Genomic DNA, 7,968 nt, shown 5'->3' with positions numbered 1-7,968 from the left:
TGGAAGTTATTTTGTGGTTATGGCCGAAGTGGCTGCTGCAAACCGTTTCATTTCAATTCCTGATCTGCCCTGGCTACAGACACACTAACACTGGCCGATTCACTCGGGGTTCAAGCGAGACTACTCTGCGTTGGTATCGTCGACTATTAGAGGTAAGATGTGATGCATTGATATTAAATTTATACTGTTTAATAACAATCGAAAAAGTTGCTCGTAGCTGCTTTAAAGCCCTCATAAATAACATGATATATGACATAGTTGATCAGAAATGCAACAATTTGCTTCCTCTCTGTGTGCTATATAGAAGGAAGAGACATAACTCACCACAACGTTCAAATTTTGCATTGGGGCTAGACTTTGGGGACAGTTCTATTGAAGCGAATGGGTAAGTAACTCCCCTGTAAGTGATGTTTGTGTAGATGGGCCATTGTATTTAATTGAGCAGTATTCTGCCATATGTGACCTCTATGCAGAATATATATTATGTGGCGAGACATTTATTTTTTGTATCATTGTAAAGCAACAGCACAGTAAAGAGGATATTAATCTAATATGATGTCTGTAGTTCTTTATAGATCTAGCCTCTTCATTTTGCTCTCGAAGTGCACCAGCCTGAAGCGTTTTTAAATGTTCTAACCGGGGGGGGGGGTCACAGCCCCCCTTGGACCCCCCACGCCGTGCTAAAATGACCTCTGTATTTCTCAAACCCTGGCTACGACCATGGCTGCGCCCTGTGTGTATTTTAGTGATATAGGACATTGTTTTGCTGTGTTCTGTGTTTATGTGGTCGAGCGAGGTTGTGTTTATGTGGAGAGAGCGCCGATAAACCGTTCAAACGCAGGGATGGTCGCGTAACACAAAGCTGCCCGTTGTGAGCTCAATACAGTTGAAACTAAGATATTCCATTAAAAAAAAATTCAAGACAGATTTAGCTACTACATCAACGAACTTCACATTTACTGTAGCTTTAACAAGGCTAATAACAAGGTAAATAATGAGGCTTACAAGGAAGAATTTGCAATAGAGCTGGCCTCCATTTTTAGCCACAGGGGGGCCCCAAGAGTTAGATTGACAGAGGTTGCTTGCCAAACATTAGAGCCCTAACGTTAGCAGCCCAATCGTAGTGCCTAAACACTGGTAAGACTAACTATGGAGTCCAGCTCTTTGAAGAAAGCAGACGTGAGAAAAATGGGAAGATTTTGACACAAATAGAAGAACCTGGGGAGTGAAACCATCTTAACTGAGTTTATACGGCCAATCATGGACAAGGGGAGCACTTTCCAATGTTCTATACATTGTTTAAGTCTTGAAACAAAATAACCACAATTTAACTGAAATATTAGTTTAGGTTTTCTGGGTATGGTCAAGCCAAGATAGGTGAGGTGGTCCTTTGCCAGTTTGAATGGGAGATTTACCAGGAAACCGGGAGTGAAGACATCAGAGAGGCATAAAGTCACTCTTCATCCAATTAATTGTGTATCCGGACAGCTTACCAAATAAAAGGGTGATTAGTTCTAGGAGAGGAGGGATCAATTTCTCAGAATCATGCAAGTATAATATTACGTCGTCAGCATACAAACTAATACGCGTCTCAATACCTCCGACCTTCAGGCCTGCAATACCCGGATGGCTGCGTATTTTTAAGGCAAGGGGCTCGAGTGCAATGGCGAAAAGGGCAGGCGAGAGAGGGCAACCCTGCTGTCCTGAGCGGAGTTGGTCGAATTTGTGCTTGTGTCCATTTATTGTACTTGTACCCCCCACCTTCCCGTAGAAGCTTTAATTATGATGAAATTAATCTCCCTGAAGTTTTGAAGCCCTAATCATGGTATTCAGGACAGCCCAATGCCAATGCATTGATTATGTGACATCATCACTGATGTCATGACAAACAAACACACAAATATAGTCCAGAAGCCATGCACTGTGATGCTTCCCTTCTTGTTGATTGACCCTCTGGCCACTCCTAAAGTCCATGCAGTCCCTTTAACCTGAACCTACCTTCCTGAAGAGAAGCTCTGCTTTCCAGACTAAAGATTCTTCTTTACATCTTGTTTTCCATCATCAGATAGGATGAGATAAGTTGTGCTGTATAAGGATCCAGTCACATCCACTGCATACTGCCCTCTTAATGACATCTTCAGCTCAACAAGCAAGCAGCTTCTCCTCTTTCCTGAGGGTCTCCTAGTGGTGACATCACAATGTTTATGATATAATCAGTGCTTTATAAGGTCTCTGATGATGTCACAATGTCTGACATAATCAGTGCTTTATTACATCACTGATTGTCACACACGCGGGCAGTTACGTATATCACTGCCCAACACACTTCACACAGCCCTTCACAATAAAAGCCCAAAACACACTTCACACAGCCGTTCACACTGTCAACCACACCGTTGCCATTCATACAGTATGGGCGGAGCTTCTATGACATCACTATAGTGGTGACCTGGCCACCAGACCGAGCCATCTAGAACTGTATGACCTCATCACTGTGTGTGACATCATCAGTGATTTATCATTAGTGATATATGACATCACTGTAGTGGTGACCTGGCCACCAGGCCAAGCCACACTAGGCCAAGCCATCTAGATGACCTCATGAGTGATGTCATAGCAGCGTGAGCTGTAATTGGTATACGTAAAATACTAGGGTATCGGCCCCTCTGAGGCTGAAACCGTATGCTTGCTCGCTGCGCAGGCTCGACGCACACAGCTCGACCGCTGTGCGGCCTCGCCCACAGCTCGGCTGCTGCGTGGCCTCGCCTGCTCTATTGGCATGCGCAGCGCACAATCGCTTGCCCCATTGGCATGCGCAGCGCACAATTGCCCAGCTTCGCATCACTGATGATATCACTGTCACTGATGAAGTCACAATGCCTATGACATCACTGATGATGTCACAATGCCTATGACATCTTCAGTACCTATGACATAACCAGTGATGTCATAAGATGATTTTGGTCAATAATGATGTCGCTGATGACATCACTGATGATGTCATAGACATTGTGACATCATCAGTGGGACAAAAACTGAAACAGACAGACAGATATTGCCCACTTGCTCCCGTAGGCTCTCCCGCTGCTGTGCGGCCTCGCCTGGTTTATTGGCATGCGCAGGGCACAATCGCCTGCTCTATTGGCATGCACAGCGCACATTTGCTCAACTTCGCATCACTGATGACATCACAATGCCTATGACATCGCTGATGATGTCACAATGCTGAGGACATCATCAGTGACTATAACATCACTGGAGATGGTTTTGGTTAATAATGATGTCACTGATGACATCACTGATGACACAAATTTAGACAAACAGACAGACATATTGCCCACTTTTATATAAATAATAATAAAGGGAGCTAGCTAGCTGCAGGCTAACATTACACACTGTCTTGGGGCTGGCTAGCAAACTGAGCCCTGTCCTCCTGTGTGGTTGGGAGACTCTACTGGCCAGGGCTGATGTCAATATTGCATTCTGGTTGTGTTTTGGTTGGGCCGCCTATGCCATCCAGCCTGTTAATCAGTACATACAACCTAGAGAAATCAAGCTGTTATTCTAGCCAAGTAGCTGCTATTATTGAAGACATTCACCATTAGGTCACCTCTTAGCCTTTCTTGCTTTGCTGCTAGCCTGTCTGACTGTCTCTCCTCTGCCTGCAAACTTTCGAAGCCTTCCCCATCTGGCTACAGCCCTGGCCAGTCTCCTGCCCAGCTCCCTCTGCTGCCTCTGCCCTGCTTTCAGTTCTCCTGTCAAGTATTCGGCCTCAGTGCCACTTGTAACCAAGTCTGCCTGTTACCAGTAAAACCTTTGAACTGTCTTCCTGTCCCAGCTTCTCCTTGTGGCTTTTTGCTAGGTCCAGGTCATAGGTTCCTGACAGAATGATCTGACCATTTCCAACCCAGCAGACATTGAGCCACCCAGACGGACCCAGCAGAGATGCCTTTTCTATTAAAGGATTTTGGCCTTCAACCGGATGGTTGCTCATGGCCTCACCCACTGCCTCTCCTTAGCCCAGCTGATCTGCTGCAAGGAGAGGCAGTGGGTTCCCCACCTTGATGGCGTCCGTGCAAGGTTGAAGGACTGGAGACCAGCTCTGTCTCCCACCAGTCTGCTAGCTTTGGGTATGCTAGCCATCCACCCATATAGCTCTCCAGCCTTTAAGTTTCGGGTTGGTGAGCATGCAGCCAGCCGCTCCTGAGCTGGCTCCTGCCCTGAACCTCACCTGGGCACCCGTCTGGCTCAGGGAGGCCCTTGTAGCATTCGCCAGCAGCAGCCCAGCTACAAGCCCAAGTCAAGGGCCCTGTTAGCTGGCTCCCAACAAGCTACAGCCCCCAGCTAGGTTGCACTCCGCATGCTTTCAGGAAGTACAACATTGAGGAGCTCCACGCCTGCCTCTACAAGACTGGAAACAACAGTTGTAAGTGTAGTGGGCTCCGAGGTGACTTCAGACGTGGTGTCATCAAGTTCTTCAGAAGATTGAAATGGCTCTGTTATTTGGGAAGGGGTTGCATAAAAGCTTGAAGTGCCCTGGGTTTCTCTTGATGCTGGCAGTCCATGTAGCCCTTCACTAGTCTGGTCGAAGGAGTGAATAAATGTAGTGGGGCACAAGGTGATTTCACCAGCTGTCATGGTGTCATCAATGACTTCAAAAGATTGTCTTTGAAATTGCTCTGTTATTTGGGGAGTGGGTGCATGAAAGCTTGGTGTGCTCTGGTTTTCTCTTGGTGCTGGCAGTCCATGTAGGCCTTCAGTAGGCTGACCAAGGGTGTGAATGAATGTTGTACTGGGGTCCAAGGTGACTTCAAAAGGTGCAATGGTGTACTCACTGAGTTCAAATTGTGGTCTTTGAAATGATCCTGTTATATCAGGAGTGGGATCATAAAAACTTGATGTGCTCTGGCTGTACTGGCACTGGTCCTCTCTATCTGTCCCCAGACTGCTCATTGACTCAAACACAGTGGCTTCTCGGCTGAGATGTGATCCCAGACTGGTCTTCTCCATCATGGAGTCTAGCCTCCCGTGCAACAGCTGAATGTCCTTCTGCTTTTCCTCACACAGCTGTCGCACACAGACGAGCTGAGACTCTATGCGTTCCTGTTTGGAGCCAGCCAGTACCAGCAGCTCATCTTTCACGCTCTCTCCCTCCCGCGAGAAGATCAGATCCCTGGCCACCAGGTGCTTCTCCTGTTTGAGACGGACAATCTCATTTCTGTGCATCTGCAGCTCCTCTTTAAGATGGGACCTGCCATCTCTGTAATGGCGTTTATTGTCCTCCAGCTCTCTCAGGAGCCTGCTTTCCCGTGAGTTACTCTCCTTCAGCAATGTCTCCAGGTCTTGTTGGCGTACTGTGAGGTTGTCAATATGAACCTGGGCCTCGCTCATATATTTGTCCCGGAGTTTGAGCTTGCCACTCTGTTCCTCCTCCCTACCCTGCAGAGAGCTGACTTGAGCGGACAGAACGGTGACTGCCAAGTTGAGGCTCTGATTCTTCTCCTCAAAGTATTGACATTTTTGGCTGATGTGCTGCTGTTCCTGACAAAGCTTATGAAGCTGCTGTTGGGTTACAGCAAGTTCCATTTGGACCTCCTTCTCCCTGGCTTCTAACATCACGACACGTTTACTCAAGACATCATCATGCTTGTGCAGCTTGTCCTCCATACGGCCAAGCACTTGCTGTTGAACTTGCTGGAGCTGACTTTGGAAGAAAGTGGTCGTGGTGTTGAGCTCTCTGTCCCTGTGCTTCAACTCGGCAAGCGTCCGCTGCAGGTCCCTCCTCAGGTTCTGGATGACGTCCTCCTTATCACTGTGCTGTAAGAGATGGGGGCAGGGGGAGTCTGTGGGGATGATGGGTTCAGTACTTTTGGGCAAATGTCTTGTTGACAGCGTGTCCATTTCATCGTTGAATGGGGAGAAAACTGGGAGAGTGGCTCCACCATTTTCTCTTTTCAATGGAGTACTGTGCCTGGGTTCAACTGAAGTACCAGATGACCCAGTTGAAAAGGCTGATGTCTTCCTCTCATTTGAATGGCATCCTCTTCTGCCTTCGTCCATCACAAGTCACTAAAGTCACAGTTACCAGCCCTACTTATAGCCTCTGCAGGGCAGGATTTATGACATCACCGATGTCACAGACAGACATACAGACAGCACTATATATGTATGACATCATCATGATGTCGTAATGTTATGTTATGCCAACAGTCACGTGACATCTTTTGCCCCGGAAGTGAGTTTCCCATTCATTTTCTTTCGAAAAAATCCTTACATAATGAGTTTTAAGGCTGGAGACAAGCCAACCCGTGACCTACTGAATCGTGAGTGACCATAAAACACTTCAGTTGGAGCAAGAATTAAAAAAATAACATCGGGGAAAAAACTAATTTTGGATTCCCAAAAACCCCAAGATGGCGACGGCCAGCAGAAAGTGAGTGAGCTAGCTTAATCAGAGAGGTTAATCACAGGATTCTGCCTTGCTTGCTAGTTGATGAAGGGCCTGTTCTTGGGGTCTGGGTTTGTTCTTCCCCCTCTTCATTTTCTTCCACGCCCATGGCCGTTTTTTTGGTGATCTTTGCTGGGTGCTGGTTACCAAGTCGTAACCATGTCATAATCATGAGCTCACAAGTTCCATTTGAAGGCAGCATAACACACAGTGTATAGTCCATATTTCACTGGATTGCACTGGAGCCCCTTATCAGAGGAGTATTGACAAATGTATTTGCATAAAACTTGGCAGAAAGGCAGGTCATGGACCAAGTTAGGACTGATCAACCCGCTGGTCAAAAGGACGCCTAACGGATTCACAGCACTAAACTTGATAGAACGGTTGGTCATGGGCCAAGGACAAACTGATCAACTTTCGATGCCCACTAGCCAAAAGGCCCCTAAGTTCCAAACAGATTCATTCACCACGAAACTTTGTTGAAAGGTTGGCAGAGGTATGCACTCCAACAAGTCCCCCAACAAGTCCCCTCCAGTACTGTAGCCTATTTCTGATTCCTGGTGCGACTCTGTAACTTCCAGCAACTTCTTATAACATATAAGTCTACTATAGCCAATTGCAATCAGCCATGGAAGTCGCACTTTAAAACTGCTTTGACAGTGTCTGTGCCAGCCATGATACCACATTAAAACAGTGCATGAGATATGCATTGATTTCTCAATTACAAAACTCTCTAGCCCTCAATATCATATAATTGTCATCAATCTCTACAACATCACTTACATCAGTACCATGCATGAGCCTAATGCATTGTACATACATACATAGTGCATACATGTCTCCCTCTCTCTCTCCCTCAGTCTCTCCCCCCAGTCTTCTCTCTCCCTCCGTCTCCTCCTCTCCCTCTCCTCTCTCTCCCTCAGTCTCTCTCGTGACTTTGTGTGTGTGAGTGAATTTATGACATCACTGATGATGTGATCAGTGACTCACGACGACTCACATTCATTCGGTTACACATCATCATCATCATCATCATCATCATCAGTATATAAATGGGAGCTGGGGCTCTGTCTGTTTGTTTCTCTGTCCCACTGTGATTCACTGTGATGTCATAAATCCCACTGTGACATCATCAGTGATGTCATAAATCCCAGTGATGTCATAAATCCGGGATCATGTCTATGTTCCCCGGGTTCTATGTTCCCCGGGTTCTATATTCCCCGTTTTTCACTAATCCTAAACCTAACCTCCCCCAGACCCTAACCCAAAACCTAACCTCTCCCACCCCCCACGCCTAAACCTAACCTCCCCCAGACCCTAACCCAAAACCTAACCTCTCCCAGGGAACATAGCGGGGAACATAGGACCCTATTTGGGAAAAGCGGGGAACATAGGACCCGGGGAACATAGGACCCGGGAAACATAGGGATGACCCCATAAATCCCACTGTGACATCATCACTGATGTCATAAATCCCACTGATGACATCATCACTGATGTCATAAATCCCACTGATGACA

The sequence above is a fragment of the Poromitra crassiceps genome (assembly GCF_964638095.1).
Source record: "Poromitra crassiceps genome assembly, chromosome: 7".
Classification (NCBI taxonomy): domain Eukaryota; kingdom Metazoa; phylum Chordata; class Actinopteri; order Beryciformes; family Melamphaidae; genus Poromitra; species Poromitra crassiceps.
This window is presented reverse-complemented; position numbering follows the sequence as displayed.